Raw genomic sequence first — 18,008 nt, 5'->3', positions numbered from 1 at the left:
TGGAAAGAGGTGCCCCGACCCTGAAGGGATAATCTCTGAAAGAAAAAAACACACAACACAGATAAATCCACCCAGCAGACGCACCCATATATGCTGCAATGACACGCGGTTTTTGTAGGTGCACAACCTCCTAATAGATACTACAACAGATTCATAACTGCAGGGAATGATCACATCAGGGAGGGGAGGAGACATTAGGCGGATGGGGAGGCTGGGTGTTCAAACTGCCTGCATGAAGGAGGTGCTGTGAGATGATGGGTAGTGCAGAGGCTGTCCGTGTGGAAGAAATGGGCAAGTGCAGGTATGGTCGTTAGCTGATGGACAGAGGACGAGTAGTTCTGTATTCATGAATGGAGGAAAGGAAATTGTATAGATCCAGCGGAATGTTGTACAGGGTCAAAGACAATAAAGGCCATGAGAATAAAGACATAACATTACAGGAAGCAATGTTGTTAGAACACTATCTTGGGCGATTAAGTATGAATAAGTGCAACTAGACAGATTGGAGGCATCAAATCAAAGGTGTGGCATTGTGATAAAAATGACAGCAACTTTTTGCTCATTTGAACACTAATCACTACAAATCTTTAAGAAACAACTGGCAGCATCAGATAGAGGCGAGAAGTAACTAAGTCAATTCTAGATTCGCAGAAACTATGCTAGTCTGTTACACATGGATTGTCCCTGGTAAAAAAAAATAGACAGGGTATTGTAAATGACCAACCTGTGAAGTCCTCAATCCCTTCAGCAACACAAAGGCAGATCCTGCAGGCAGTCACAGATGGATTTTTTCTCTCCCCCCACTATTTGCTCACTTCCTTTGTTGCTCCCTCCCAGCCAGTACAAGAGAATCGGACTAAGTGCTCCTTGGGAGCCATGGACAAATTTATTTCGGAGGCACCCAGTAAGAGATGGTCAGAAATAAGAGGGCCAGGGTAGTAATTATTCTCCTGCCACACTTGTATTTTATCCAGGTCCACTGAATGACCGTGGCCTCCCACTAGGGAGAGGCAAACAGAGACTGATGTTCTTCATGCCACGGAGGCCAAATCCTGGCTAAATTCACTAATAGGATGAAAAGGTTTTCAAGGGGGTGTGCTCCTGATTCCCACAGAGTAAGGCCATGCAATCACTGGCCTTTATACATCTTCCCGTGTTATGGGATTTCTTATGGCCAGCCTGATTGGCTATGAGCACGAGTTTGCTACAAATCTGTCTTTTCTTACAGTAATTTAATTCCCAGTTGTCCATTAGACAAACTTGACATTAGGACTTATTATCCTCAGAAGAAGCTGTCATTGCTCGGGCGATATAAATTCCCCACCCCTGGAGAATGGCCTCACAGATTGGTCAAAACCAAGTTGTTGCCCATGTGTTAGCTAGCGGTTAGTCAGACGTCTTAGACCAGCGCCTGGTGACCTGGACTTCCTCACCAAGTACCCTACTCTGGAAAGTCTTATTGTTCAGGCCGTGACCAGTTGGGTGAACCCCAATTCATTTCCAGCCAATCCTCCAGCTAGAGATCAAAAGGACTGATGCCTTTGGCAAAAATACATTTCCTCTGCCAGCTTTGCACTTCGATCCATAAACGCATTCTATTTGGGGTGATACACACATGCCCTTTGAGACATGACCAAGGTCTTGCAGGCTGTCCTGGAGGATCTTAGGACCACTTTGGCTCAGATGATACATGATGGGCAGGTTTCAGCCCCCTGTGGTATCTGTGTAGGTTTGGATACCACAGGCCGCTTTGACAGGGCAGTCGGTACCAGTGTTGTCCTTCATAGGTATGCCTGGATGAAGTCTACCGGATTCTCAGTCAATATACGTTCTTCGTCAGTGCACATGTCCTTTGATAGTTCTCAATTCTTAGGAGAGAAGGTGGACTCCCCTTTGGAACATTTTAAAGCTAGCAGAAAATCTTTGGGTCTACAATTTTAGGGGATATTTAAGTGGCCTGGTGTAAAGACAAAGGCAGCCTTCCCAGATAGTTGTGCCTTAGGTGCACATCTAGCAAGCAACATTCGGGCCAGCAGTGACACCAGTCCTCAAACTCCTCTTTCCCTTTGTCTGCAGCCAACAAATTGCCTTAGTTTGCCCCAAGTAGCTCATGCCCAAACTTTGGGGTGGCAGGATCCAGCACTTACTCCTTGGTTGGTGATCCTTCATGTCTGACAAATGCATCTTGAAATTGTGCCCTACCTTTTCTCTCCTCTCCATGCAATGTTCTCCCCACTATAGGATATAGTTCAGCAGAGTATCTGTCCATCTCCCTGCAGGAGGTTCACCTGTTGCTCTTCACGGCTGCCATAGTAAGGATACCAGAATCCGAGAAAGGTGTCCCAAAAAAGGACAGGGTGGCCTCAGGTGTGTTTTGGATATCTGACCCCTGAACAATTTCCTGTGGAAGGAAACATTCAAAATTATGGCATTGGCCCAGATCCTATTTGTTGTGGACCTGGGACACTGGATGGTGTCCTTGGACTTACAGGACATGTATTTTCATATACTTGTTCTGCAGTTCCAGAGACGTTATCTGGAGCTCAAGATGGGCCAGTGACATTTTCAGTTTGCTGTGCTTTCCCATGACTTCACTAGCCCCCCTCAGGTTTTCACAAAAACTATGGTGATCGTTGTTACCCATCTTTGAAGGTCACAGTTTCTGTGTTTCTGTGCCTCAAAGACTGGCTGCTGGGGGAGGGCTCCTTTTGACATTTTTGGGTTTCACCTTATGCGAGCCAGAGCCCCACCTTATTCCCTCAGAGAGGCTTCCGTTGATTGAGGTGATACTGGTCATGGTGAATTTCAGGGCTTTACCTCCGCAGCACCATGTGCAGGAAAATCATGTTATGATCCAGATGTTTAAGGCTTCATATTGGATCCAGGTGAGGGTGGTTCTGAGGCTCCTTGACCTCTTAGCCTCATGCATACTCCTTGTCCACTGTAACAGATGGTACATTTGAGCTATGCAGTGGAACCTGAAATCTGTGGCCCAGCCTCGGGACCATCTTTCCAAGATTATCCACATCTCAGAGAAGACAGTTCAAGATCTTGAGTGGTCACTGAATAGTCACAGGACAGACAGTGATGATGGACACATCTCTACTGGGGTGTGGCGAGTCACCTGAGATGATTGGGAACCTAACCTGGGTCATTCTAGTAGCCCTGGGTGTGGCCTAGAAAATGTGGATCCCAAAACTCTTGGGCATGAGTATTTGTCCTCTGATCAGACTAACACTTTGGGAGAACCTTGTGTGTCAGCAAATGGGCAGTCTTTTTCCTAAACCTATGCTATTTACACCTCAAAGCCATGGAGATTGAGTGGCAGCAATTGATTATGATCTATTTGCCATCTGAGTGTTGGATGGCATCTTCCACACCAAACACACTTCCACTTAATTCAGTTATGCTAGGGTACAACTTTGTAACTTGTGGTGTCCTGAGCACTGACCCTTCACAGGCTGAGCTGTCAGACTTCTTTTTGATTGTTTCGTCTTTAGGGCAGAAAAGTAGGCACTGTGAAAGGCGTGTCACCCTTTTCGGCTTTTTTACATTTGCTGGACCCAATGTCCTTATTCAGATCATCTGTTTTGTTGAGGTTTATTGAAGGTATGGCACACATGTTCTCTTCCAAGCGTTTGTAATGCCTCAGTGGGACCTTAACTTGATCCTCATATTCCTCATGTGTACACCCCTAAACCCTAGGCATAGCTGCTTGCTGCATCTCCTGAACTGTTGTCCTCAATACAATTATGTCAGCTTGTCGTGGGAGTGAGCTGCAGACACTGTGCAACTGCCAGACACCACATTTTTTTCTTGACAAATTTGTGCTGAAGACTTAAGCGGTCTTCTTATCAAAAGTCATGACTCTCCTCCTCATTAGGCAGTCCATCACTCTACCAGCATTATGTTGGGGATAGTCGAAGTTGAGGAATTTCCAGTTAGAGTATCAATCGGAAAGAGCATATCGAAGATAAGGAACATGCCCATTACTGTACATTGAACTAGCCTAGAGCATGGCACTTTGTGCAGTAAAAGCTATTATCACTATATTTTCCTGTAACCAGTGAAGGCAACTTTTCAGAATTTCGACTAATGCCGCCCTTCCTTCTGAATTCTAAAAAACTAAAGAAGATGCATTAAGTGAATATCGCAATGTCACTTGATTTGCGGAGTCCTTAGAGTGTAATCATATTAAGTATTTCTTAATTTTTGATTAATTTCTGGGTAAGTCTGCAGTCCTGGGTTAATGTTTTCATCACCATCTGTTATTCAAAATATGGCCTGAATCACCTACTAATTTCTCTACTAATTCAGCTATGGTACTAATCACTTTGTGGTGTGCATGAAGTATTTCAGATAATTGCCATAAATACACTTTTGGTTATCAGGGTAATTGTTACGAGAGGAGAACAAACTTGACTTAAAAAATAATAATTTATTTCTTGAAGTTTTGTGTATGCAATTTACAACTTTAAACATAAGACATCCATATTTTACAGGTATTTAAAACAAAGATAACACGAGAGAGCTTTTAACTATTGGCTCTTTGGGACTGCTGTGAGCGACTGGCAGTGGTGGGTCAACTCAGGACTAATGGGTGTTTCCAGCAAGGCCCACTTGAAGCGAGAATGTCATGTAAGTGAAAATGAACTAGCGAATGCATGATCATGGGCAGTGAAGGCTGCTCATCTCATCACCCCTCTGAGCAACTTTCAAGCATCAAGGTTCCTGGTATCTGAACTGGTTAGGAGAGGCAGAACCACACAAGTGCCTCATTCCACTCAGCAATTCATGGTCATCTAGAACAGACGTACATGAAGTGGTGTGGCAAGAGGGCATGATGTATTGAAGACCTATGCAATTAATCAATCATTTAATCATCTTATCCCCACCAGATGTGTGATGTTTGGCCCATTCTTCAGCTGTTATGGGCGTAATCGAGGGAGGGAGCACTGATATGGAACTCATCTGAAAGGCCTTGAACTCCTTGTCCACGAAAGCATTGACTCATCCTATACATGATGCAGGCTTCGGTCATGTAGCTGTGATCCAGTTATCAAAGCCGTTATCTGTGACTAAGCTGGGGAAGGTGCACTGGAAGTGGACACAGCAGAGTCCCCCAGCAGGTGCTGCACCTACAGCGGACAGGCTTCATGAGGGGTACTACTTCCAAGTGCAGTTGCGTTTTGGTGTTCAGCCCAGTCCAAGGCATCCACTGGTTCTGTGAAGAATTATGAGCATTGATTCAATATGACCTTTAGTTTCACAGGAAATAATAAGTAGTACCGAATGCTGTGGTCTCTTAGTTTACGTTTAACACTCAAAAACAAGGCCCATCAGTGCTGCACTGCAATAGTGTAGTCTTGAAAGATAGTCATGTATGCATTTTTTAAGGTTACATAATCTATCTGCCTTGCAGCCTGCAGTACTGTATCTTTGTCTCTGAAGTTTAATATTCTGTCTATTATCGACCTGGGGAAGCACCAGGTGGAGGATGCCGGGCAGGAACCCAGTGACTCACTCAACATGAAAGAGGGGGAGAAAGGTGCTTCAGCGCAACATGAGCAGAGAGCCAGTTTTCAATTATAATAATGTGGTAGCATCTGTTCCCTCGCTGTCCTTGGTATGCCAATGACTTGAATATTGTTGTGCAGTGATTGTCCCTCAGCATCTTCCACTCTGTCCTCTAGAAAACAGACCTTTGTGCGAGATCTTTGATCTGTTTGCCATGATTGGCCACCTGCAGCTAGAGGCCCTTTGTGGGTGTTTCCATCAAATTATCACGTTTTGAGAGGTTACTCTGGTCATCTCGCAGGAGACCCATTTTAATGGCTACAGCATCGCCTTTACTCTCAAAGGCCAACCTGATCTCAGCAATCACTTCTAGGATCACGTCCAGTTTTTCTGCTAAGAACCCAGTCCCAAATAGTTCTCCTTTGGTTGTCACCACTGAGGCATGGGGCCTCCGCTCGTGGTGATTCGCTATTGTGACAGGTTGATGGTGTGGAAAGGGGTTTCCTGGTTTTGTGTCTCCACAAACGTGAGAGCAGTAATTGACTAGGCACACAGAAGGGTACACCCCCCTCCAAATGTGTGTGGTCAGTGCACCAGGCTGAGCGAGCTCAGACAATGTTGGCAATGCTAAGGGCTCCGCAGTGTGGTCTGTCCAAGGATGAGAAGACCCACCTTACCCACTGATGTTGTTGGGGCTGGCCAGGATGGGCACAAGCAGTCTCATCCCATGCAAGTTTGCTGTGGATATAGGTTGCAGTCCACAACCACGGAGGTGGTCCGGCTATGGTTATTGACAAGGGGGTGTGATGGCAGGGTCACAAGTTGCACACTCTAATGACCCAAATCATAACACTCCTCAGTGTGGGGTTTAATAGTCTGAGCTGAAGAGGGATAGAGAATATTCAACACAGTGAGTACAGCAGAATATCCAGTGTGATTCAATTGCTTCCAATTTACTGAATCCTCGGAAGTTGCAGATCGAGAACACCTCTATAGGTTAGACCCACCCTGTCTCGTTCGAACATGTAGAAGATTGCTGAGTGTTGAGGAGGCACAAGCAATCTTTGGCTGTACGGTGCTCACCGACTGGTCCCAGCCCTGAGTGCCACAACCACAGTTCTCCATACAGTGACATGAGCTCTTATGCAAAGGTGGCAGTCTATAATTTGTTGGGTATGGCATTGGGCGTCCTCTCATAATATGTCTCATGTGCAGGCCCGACTCCTATTTCATTGCTCACTCCTGGCAATGCCCAAATTTCTCTGTTGGAATAAGGTGTGCCTAGGTGGTGGGCAGTGCTCACTGGCCCCTGATACACCTCACATGGGCAGCCTCCTGCGCATCAGTCCTGGGCAGGCAATGCTGCATGATTCAGCCCATGTTACCTACCGCCACAATGAGGGCTGACTCCATGCCACAAAGCCTTGACCGGCAAGCAGCATTTCAGCCCCAGGCAGTGCCGCCAAGTTAAAATCCTTAGTCTGTTGAGGCTACCATATGCAGCTCAAGCAGCAGGCCTCCTCTGCCCCGCATTACTGATCCCTCTCTCTGGGTGTTATAAATGGGGTCTCTATTTGGCAGAGGCATACCCTTATTCAAATAGGGACCACAATCCTAGTCAGGACAAGTCACAAGCAATCCAGATTATCCTGTGCCCACCCTCTGGTAGATTGGCACTGAGCAGTCAGGCTTAACTTAGAAGGCAATGTGTAAAATATTTGTACAATAAATTATGCAATAACACAGTGAGAACACTACAAAAAGACACCACACAGGTTTAGAAAAATATAAGATATTTGTCTGATTAAATTAAGGTCAAAACGATCACGCTTTGATAATCACAAGTTGAAATATCACTTTTGTAATGATAGGAAGAGTCTTTAGTTCTTAAAAGCAACAATTGTCTCTGGCAAGCACAAAGTACCTGATGCACGAAGATTGCAGAGGAGGAGATGTGTGGAATAGGAAGGGTGTGCGTTGGATTTCCGGGTGCACACAGATGATGCGTCAATTCTTTTCCACGCAGCAAGGACTTTGCCTCGAATTCTGGCGCACAGGCTTGAATCCTCTTTGCGATGCAGATTCTTTTGACGCCCCGGGACGATGTGTGGAAATCCTTGGCATGCGGGACGAAGTCACAGGTGCTGCGTCGATCCGGTGGGCGAAACATCAGTTTGTCGCACGGCAGGCGCTGCATCTATTCCTCATGCAGGAAGCTGGGCTGCGTCATTCAAGCTCGGCGATGCGTCGATCCAATAGGCTGTGTGTCTAATTTCCGGTCGCAACACTGGCGCTACATCGATCTCCACTCGGGGAGCCAGGCTGTGTCTTTCCAGGTCGACGATGTAGTGATTTTCTCAGGGCTGGGCAGGCTGTGCATAGATTTTCGCCGCACAAGGAGTTTCTTTGCAGAGATGAAGCCTTTTTAGCCCTGAGACTTCAGGAACAGGAGGCAAGCTCAATCCAAGCCCTTGGAGAGCACTTCTCAGCAGAGACCAAGAGGCCAGCAAGGCACCAGGGCAACAGCAATGCAGCAGTACTTTACAGCAAAGCAGTCCAGAGGAGTCCTTTGGGCAGCCAGGCAGCTTCTCTTGGCAAGTTGCAGGTTCTGGTGCAGAGGGTCTTTCCCAGAAAGTGTCTGAGTTGGTAGGGTTCAGGGACCCATTTTATATACCCAAAAGTGTGTTTGATGTGCACAAGGTCCCCTTTCAAGACAGCCCTGTCTGCAAGGGTCTGAGTAGTGGGTTTGGCAGTCCATTGTGTGAGGGCAGGCCACTGTCCTCTGAAATGTGTCAGGCCCTCCACCCTTCCAACCCAGAAAGACCCAGTCAGTATGCAGATGTGTGCAGGTGTGACGGAATATCCTTTGTTTGTGGTCGTCTGGGTGAAATGCACAAGGGAGCTGTCAACCAGCCCAGCCAGACGTGGATTGGAGACAGGCTGTAAGGCACAGAAGGATTTTAAGTGCAGAGAAATGCTCACTTTCTAAAAGTGGCATCTCTAAAATAGTAATATAAAATCCAGCCTCACCAAGACAGCAGGATTTTGTATTACCATTCTGACCACACTAAATATGACCTGTCTACCCCTTTCTGATCAGAACCTACCCCTTTCTGATCAGAACCTACCACTCAAACAGTATATGAGGGTAGCCCTAATGTTAGCCTATGAAAGGAGCAGGCCTAGCAGCAGTGGAAAACGAATTTAGGCGTTTTCCACTACCAGGACATATAAAACGCACAGGTATAGGTCCTGCTTTTTACCTACATAGCACCCTGCCCTGCGGTTATCCAAGACCTACCTTAGGGGTGACTTATGTGTAGAAAAAAGGGAGTTTCCAGCTTGGCAAGTACTTTTAAATGCCTAGTCGAAGTGGCAGTGAAACTGCATACACAGGCCTTGTAATGGCAGGCCTGAGACATGGTTAAGGGGCTACTTAATATGGGGGGGCACAATCGGTGCTTCAGGCCCACTAGTAGCATTTAATTTAGAGGCCCTGGGCACATGCAGTGCACTTTACCAGGGACTTACAATTAAATTAAATATGCCAATTGGGTACGAGCCAATGTCACAATGTTTTAAGGGATAGGGCATATGCACTTTAGCACTGGTAAAGTGCGCAGTCCTAAAACCAGCAAAAACAGTGTCAAAAAGTGGAGGGAGACAGGCAAAAAGTTGGGGGTGACCACCCTAAGGCTGTCAGGTCTAACAATTACCAACCTGGATTTAGATCATGCTGCAGTACCGAGTAGGCCACCTTACAAATTGAACATGGATGGATAGTTTGTCTAGAAAACAAAAAAGTCCTAATACCAGCTATCTCTATTAAAGTAAAACCAACCTTCCCAGAAAGTGACTTTATAACGGCTGTTCAAGCCCTTGTACTCCTGCATCTAGACAGTGTAAATTCCCTGCTCCAAGGCATTTACCGTGCCCCCTAAGTGGATCCTATGCACACCACAATCCATTTCATTATGAGCTTGAAGAAATTTGACTGTGTCAACCCCATCTTAAAGGAACTCCTCTGACACCCATTGCTGGCCCACACAATCATCAAAACCAGTAAAGTTTTTTTTTTAAACAAAGCCACAATGACTTATGACCCAACATATGTGGTTGGCAAGGATGCATTCTCTGGAGGTTCTCAGAACACCCACAGCCAGGGCACCATAAGACTGGAGGCAAAGAAGAAAAAAACAAGACATCAGCCATTCTCCATCTATGCACCCAGGATCTGGAAAAACATTGCTGTATAGAACAGGACCTCCCAACTTTGCTCCAACTTAGGAAATCATTCAAGGCTTACCTTTTTAAAGAACCTTACATCACTATGCAGCAATAATTTACTACTGCTCCTAGAACCCATCTCTCTCTTCAGTCACTCATTGACTGTTCTTTGCCTTTGCCACTGTACTGCTCTTTTTGCCTCGGTTTGCACTATACAGATGCCACATGTATCTATAGTCTGAGAAACCCAATTTGAGAAGCCCATGGTCAAGAAAAACTTGATAACCAATGTTATCCTGTAATATTATCTTATGGTACTTATTCGAATTCTCCTCTCCTTTTAGCTATGATTGTTGATCTCAAGCACAGCAGGTACTCATTCACAGAGCCCCTGCTATCCTTTGTTACGCTTAATTGACATCCGGGATTCCAGTCTTCTTGTTTTATGCGCTTTTAATAAGTATTATGATCTTGGCATAGCTGCTTTATGAATGTTGCTGTTTTAGGCTTGTTGCCTGCCAGTGTTTTTTGTTCTGAATTAATCGATAAGCTAACCGGGGTTTTGGTTTTCAAGTGACTGGACGGATTGCTCCATTGTGCTAAATTGGGTGGCGAGGGATGTGACATATTGCGTACGTCATTGCAGAGCGTGATGAACGCTTGGTCGTGATGTCATAATGCCGAGATGCTACGTTCTTTGTTGTAGCTTGCAACGCAGCCGACAATCAAACCATGTAGACATTTTCCACATGGATTCACGTCGTGATTTCTTCTATGGATCTGTTGCTTTTTCTGTATTTATATGTCGGTATTTTCGCGGGAGCTAAAGCGGCTGCCTCTGAAGGAAATGAAGTCACTGAGGCTTTTGAAGGTACTGATTTCTAAATGGAAGGATGGTACAACGCATGAGTGATGTTGGTAATGGCGTACACTGTGAACTCAAGGGCTTCTGTGTGGTACTACCCAACAGAGGGAAGTCTATATTTAAAAGAAAGGGTGGTAAAAATAACTTTATTGATTTAGGCGTGGACCAGGTCATTTGATGCTTAGAAGCTATATCGGATTTCTCAGTATTTTCAGTAATTGTGAGCTGTCATTGACATAGCATAATAATGAATTGCAGTTTGAGTCTGAATTTAAGTTGCTCCTGAATGTGTTACAGAAATACATCTGTCGGCGCCTTGATGCAGTTGTAATGTCCCAGTCTAACTTTCATCTAAATCGTGAAAATCCAGAAACAAGCATTGGCAGAGCCAATAGGTCTGGTATTGTCCGCTAACCTTGTGGCTTTAACAATGAGTGTTTTGTTCTTCCAGGGTCTGTGCATAACCTTATTGTTGAGGAGCAGCCGAGCCATCACAAAGCTAAACAAAAAAAAAAAACAATGGCTAAAGTTTTTTTTTTTTGTTTAAATGTGCTAACCTGCTGCCCCACAATACGTGCTGCATTGACTGGAGGAAAGGTGTGAATGACGAAACAATGTAAAATGGATGAAGCCTGGCTGAAAACCCCTGAAAGTAACTATCATATGCACAAAATTGTAGCAAAAGCAAAATGTCTTGGTTAACACCAGACCTAAAAAAGCCAATCGGTCTGGCATTGACTACCAGCTTCTTGCTCTTGCTAATGCTTTCTGTAATATTTTTGTAGAACTTTCGTACAGATTGAACAGCTTGCAAAGATAGATAGACTTGCAAACACAGAGAGTGTTGTATAGATAGTGTTGCAAAGATACATAGATTGACAGAACAGGAAATTGGAGTAAACAGCAGTGCTAAAATGAGTAATGCTAAACAGTATTATAATAGTCAAATGTCTATCTAAGCACTGAATTAGAAAGATATGGAAAGGGAGGGCAATCTGTGTCTTAAAGTACTTAATCAAGTTAAAAAAGTCATTGAAAGATCCAACACAGATGGTCAGGAGTCATTACACAAGCAGTTCATGACAACAAAAAGAATGTCAGAGCACAGGAACGTTTCTGCTTCTTTATTCACATATCTTGCAATTTATCCAAACTGTGTTCTGAAACAAAAAAGGCCCAGCCAACACATTTTGTCTCTTACTTTGGACTTCATCAGGGCCTATAAAAATATATATACACAAAAAAAATGACATTTACAATAAAAACATTACAAACAAGTCACATGCCCAGCACAATTAATCAAACTGGCACCACTGTCATTGATCTTACTGCAATAGTACATAGGCAACCCCTTGATCATCACTCTACACTTTCACCATAAATATCAACATTTTAGTCAGTATTAGCGAACCATAACATGTCCCAAAATTCATACAATTACAGATATCATCTGTCTAAGACTTAATGTTGTAAATGACATTGAAACTATAATTGTCATTATTGAACACTACTCACAACGCTTGTAGTCATAATCTCATTAGTTACACGTCACTTCACACAATCCTGTGCTGTCAGTTCATATGAAAACTCTTGATACAAAAACGCTAAAACCATCTGTTATAAGTTTCTTTGACGTTCAATTCATCATCACTAGTAATCATCATTCGATATCCTACATTTAAAAAATAATGTATCCATAAATTTAAAATAAGTTCCAGGAAATTGTATATCAATAATGGTCACAGCTCAAATGTATCAGCATAAGTCAATTATTCTCCATCACAGTACGAATGCCATCCTACCACATGTTACTTACCTTCGACGGTGCATGTTGATGTATCACCAAAAATCACATTAAACATCACCAACACTCACTTGAGCCTAAACCTATTGACTTGGTATTGGTACCTGACACCATTGCTCAAAAGGAAATGCTCGCATGGGTCAGGCATTTCATTGATACAACCAACTGTGGGCAGTGCTGCAAGTTGCCAAACAACCATTTTATAAACCAAAATGCATAACAGAGTCTCTCTCAACCCGCATATCTAAAGATAATTCCACAAACCTCTTATCACTACTATCCCTAACCAAAATATCAGAACGCACCATTTCCTAACTCCCCACTTCTTACCTGTTAGCAAGATACTAGTTCAGCACCAGATAATCATTCACTCGTTCCACCTGCAGCAATGTTGTCCATACCCACACCTCTCCTTATATAGACATCACCAATCTCTCTTCCTAACCCAACCCTCATTTTTGTGTGTATAGTCGCTATCTCAAAACAAGAGCTTGCTCCATTTAGGCTCACCATACAGTCATGTTCTGTGAGGAAGATTTGATTATATGGTGAGTTGAATAGAGTGAGAGCATGTTTTAAGATGGACCCCATAAATGATATGAAGATGTGGGCTGGATGAAAGGGCGAAATAAAGAGAAAATGTTTGATTTTGCTGAGATAATGATTAGCAATCACCTTGAATATAAACATGTTCTACGATGGCACCCTCAAGTTCGTGTCAACTTAGGCTTCGTGGGTAGGGCAGCTTATTCACCAGTTTAATCTGTATCGGCATGGTTTGAAAGGAAGTTGGGATTGTATGTGGAGTCTAATGGAGTAAGTATATCTTTTAAGTTGGATCCGATACAGAATATGAGGATGGGGTCAGATGTTAGGATGAAATAATAAGGAAGTGTTTGACTTGTTGAGAAAATGACGGACCTCAGGGAAGTGTGCATGATTGGTGATAAAACAGGGTTATGACCAGTGCAGTGCGGTAGGACCACAACTGCCTTGACTTTGACAAACCCATTGTCTACATAAGCAATGCATATGAGAGCACTGAAAGCAAACTAGAAAGCCATATACACAGGATTTGCAGATTACATTGGTTTATAAATATAACTGCAGTCCTCATTTAAAATACATACCAGAATGGCATATAGGGGTGCAGTAAAAAATGTACTTCCATGTTGCATTCTAGAAAAATGACAACTTAATGAAAAACATTTTCAAATGGACAAAATTTGATATGGTGTGATATAGCAGCAGTAAAATAAACAGGGCCCTCCAAAATGAATTTACAACACCATAGCAGGAGATAGAGAATGATAAAGCTGGAATCTGCTCTGTGCTCAACATGGAAAAGCTGTGCGAAAATGTCCTGCTATCACATCAGTCTCTAAACACAAAGCAAACACCAAAGCAATAAAGTAAAAATAATAACACTGGCACTGAAGAGAAATACATTTTGTGCTTATCAATTCAAGCTTCATTTCGGCACATGTACCATAAAAGCAACCAATACAAACATAAGACCAAGTTCACAAGAACATATGTAAAAACAGAGTAATAAATAATCACAGTAAAAAAAAAAATGGTGGGATCTTCCAGCTAAAAAGTATTTCACGTTCTCAACATCCGAAGTGTAGAAATCCCACGCCAAAAGTCTCTATCGAGAATAAGTGAAGCTTGTTCACTTATAATTTTGAGAGTCTATACTAGGTGATTGACCAAAATTGGATTCTCAAACAAATAACACAGGATAAAACTTAAGCAATTACATCTAAAAGTTCTCAAAACCTATGGGTCCCCTCCCAATGTTAAAAAGTTTGATATAATAAAAACATATTCAAAATCTAAAAAATTAAATAGTAGGCAATCGAAAACGCATTCACTACCCTTTAAGTACATTTAATGTCAATTTATGAAACCTGCTCTGTGCCGCCAAATAGCTGCTAGAAACTTTGCCACAGCACACGCCACCAGCCCATGGGTATTTGTACTACAAATCCTAAGGGCCGAGTGACGGTCTCTAATGCCCATTGTCTTACAAAGAGGTCTTATCCAACGGGCCCTTTGCATTTCAAATATCTGGACAGTGAAATAAAAGGTGACTAATAGTTTCTCTGGTGATACATCCCATCGTCAAGAATTTGATGAAATAGTAGATTGCATCCATCTAGTGGTAAGATCGCTCACTGGTAAAGATCCCAGTCTAAGTCTTAAATAAAGTGCACACTCCACTGGGTGTGTAATAGTGTCTAAAAAGTGCTCGAACTCAAGAAACTGTCTGTCAAACTACCCGACGAGACAGCTGCTAGGGTCAACATATGTACATTTTCCCAGTATGCATCCTTCAACTTCTGGGGAGCATTTTGTGGGAGGTGCGAGGGCTCCGCCCAGTAAGACCCCAACCCGAGTAAAAAAAAAAAACCTTTTTACATACTTGCACCATGGGATTTTATCAACCTGAGGATCTCGTAAAAGCGCTGTTAGCCATGTCCTATATGGATCTAACGATACTGTGGACCAGATCCGAATCCAATATTTGAGTGGTCGCAAACCTGCAAGATCCATAATTGAGTGCAAATTTAGATCCATTCGGATGGGCAAGGTTGGAGAACTAAATGGAACTTTTAGCAGAGCTTTAACAAAAAGATTTTCTGCTCTTCCTATATCGTGGAGCTTGACATGCCCCCAGAGTTCTGCACCATATATAATGCCTGCTCTAGCTTGCACCTTGTAAATATCCATTGTGGGTGTGATGGAAAAGGCGGGCGTTTTAGCAGCAAATCTGAAAATGCCTCCTGTCTTGTTTCAGGGACATAAGGGACTTTGACAGGTGTGATGTCCAGTTATGGGGGTTGTCTAACCTGATTCCCAAGTAATCGAAATCACTGACACGTTCCAGAACCTCACCATCAAGGAATATTTTTTTCCTTAGCCTAGATTTTGGGTCACCAAATACCATACATTTGGTTTTGGTGCAGTTTATTTGTAGGCCGTAGTCCTTACAAAAATCAGAGAATATTTCCAAAAGCCTAGATAATCCAGAGGCAGTTTGGGATAAGAGCAAGGTATCATCAGCAAACAGCAGGCATGGTGTCTTAATACCACCCAATTTTGGTGCATCATTTTGGGTATCAAGCAAGTATGGAATACATGCATTTATGAAAAGCAAGAAAAGGGTTGGAGCTAACACACATCCCTGTCTAACGCCTTTCTGCAGGGGAAACTCGTCAGATAGCTCTCCATTTCTGCCCACCTTACTCTGGCAAAGCTATCTGTGTACAGTTTCCTAATCAAATGTAACAATGGACCCAGGACTCCAATTTTGTCCAAGGACTCCCACAACTTAGGACGGGAGACCAGGTCAAAAGCAGATCTAAGATCAACAAATGCAACGAAGAGCCTGCCACCGTCCAGGTCCGCAACCTTCCATTTTATTGTGAGAAAGCGAAAGACCTGGTCCATCATGGCCGTCCCCTGCCTAGAGCCCGCCTGGAAGTAACTCAAGGCCCCATTTTCTTCGATCCAGATTCTAAGCCTTCCCAACACCTGAAAAGAAAAGATTTTTTGGAGGTTGTCTAGAAGGCTAATCAGTCTGTAATTCCCCAGGGCCAATTTGTCCCCTTTTTTGTAAATGGGGACAATTATTGCACCTTTCCACGAGTGAGGGAGGATGTTAGTCTCCACGATAGCATTTGAAACCTTATTAATATAAGGGCCCCTTAGTGTCAGATCAGATTTATATAAATCAGATGGAATCCCGTCTAATCCCGGAGTCTTCCCTAGTTTTTGGGCCCTAATAGCTGTCTGTTTCTTTCATAGTGAAAGGTGCAATAGCACCTGCCCAGTCAACCCCAACCACAAGTTCCTCCTCTACACCCACTAATGAATCGAAATCCTGGCTATAAAATTTGGTAAGATAGGAGACCCAGGTGTTTGGAGGAATATGGCAGTCAGGCCTAGGGCTCGAATGTTTTCCTTCATTAGAGACTAGGGTCCAAAAACGCCTTGTGTTTGAGTCCTTTGCTGCTACCAATAGTTCTTGCCATACATCCTCTGCCCACTGTGCCTTGCTAAACTTGATTACATCGCATATTCACGCCTTGCCTTTACTATAGCAGCTCTATCCCATAGTTTAAGTGCTTCCAGAATACATTTTGTGCTGATGTGCTCCTTTTGAAACAGCAAAATTTAGTCACTCAAAGATTAGTTATCCAGTGACTAAAGTGGGCTGATCCCCTGCCTGATTGTTCAGAGTATGTGTGGCAATACCGTTTTTGTAAAGAAGAGTTAAGATTTCTTTATTCAACCCCAGCATGATATTAATACAACAACGGTTATGGGAGCTTCTGGCTCGCTGTACAGTCTACTTCAATCTCAACAGTCCCTGAACCTTAGAACCCCTGTTAAATATCATATTCCATTGTCTACATTTATATATTATATTGCTTACTCTTTAGAATGACCTCATTATCACATATCTTCTCCTCTTTAACAAAACAAATAAAATAAATACATACTAACATAAATACATCACAGTAAACATAAATAAGTTAAAGCACGAAATCAACACCTTTTCCTTATACATTACTACATCATTACAATTATGTACAAACAAAATCCTCCTACTTTTCTTGTTTGCAAATAATTCTTCTACACCTTGCATATGGATTACTCAGTTTGGCATTATCTTGTTGTGCATTAGCATTGCCACCTTATTTCTCCTGGTTTTCTACTCTCATTTAATTAGCAAATGAACTATCATCCCTTTCCTCCACATTCTTACAGTCCACAACATCACCCATCAAATCATGATTATGTCTGTTGATCTTACTCTCTTTACTTCTATTACTTTCTTTGCCTGCATACTTACATTTTGCCAGTCAGCTAAAATGCTAACTTTTCCATCACTGAGTAATGCTCAGTTACTATATAATTTGTCCCTTTTAAGTATTCTGAAAGTTTACTTTCCCCTTTTTGAAACCTCTTCTTCATTTTCACCCAGTCTCACCAATCCCTACTGGGAGCAGTTTCACACTCTTTTGTTTGTCATGCTAATCCTTGTAAGGTTGTTTGGCCAACATCAACGTTTTCACATTTTCAGGAGACCATTCAGCTAACCCGGCAGGATGATGGACTGATATAGGCTTGTGTGATCTACTATTTCTCTCCAAATACATTTGAAACAAATCGGACAAAAATTGTGGACTGTTGTCTAAAATTAATTTTAGGTAGATCTTCCTTTCAGGAAACCCTGTTTAAAAATTGTATTACTCGCTGTATGTCTGCTTTCTTTACAATGTCGATTTCCAGTCATATTGAAAAACAATGATTGTAAAAATGTATTTCCTTTCTGCCATGTAATTTTCTATTGGCCCATAATGTCTATTTCAATCTTCTAAGGCATATTGGGGCATCCTACGGTTAACAATGGTGGCCGGTATGTCCTTAGTGCATTATCCGAACCTGTGCATTCATGTGTTCCCTGACCAACCTTTCTATATCATTATCCAACCACAGCCACCAATAAATATTTTTAATTCTTTGCTTAATTTTTGTAATGACTAAGTGTCCTTCAGGACATATTCCTAGATTTTCTTTACG

The sequence above is a fragment of the Pleurodeles waltl genome, chromosome 5 (genome assembly GCF_031143425.1).
Source record: "Pleurodeles waltl isolate 20211129_DDA chromosome 5, aPleWal1.hap1.20221129, whole genome shotgun sequence".
Lineage (NCBI taxonomy): Eukaryota > Metazoa > Chordata > Amphibia > Caudata > Salamandridae > Pleurodeles > Pleurodeles waltl.
The sequence above is the reverse complement of the archived record's forward strand: the minus strand, read 5'-3'. Positions refer to the sequence as shown.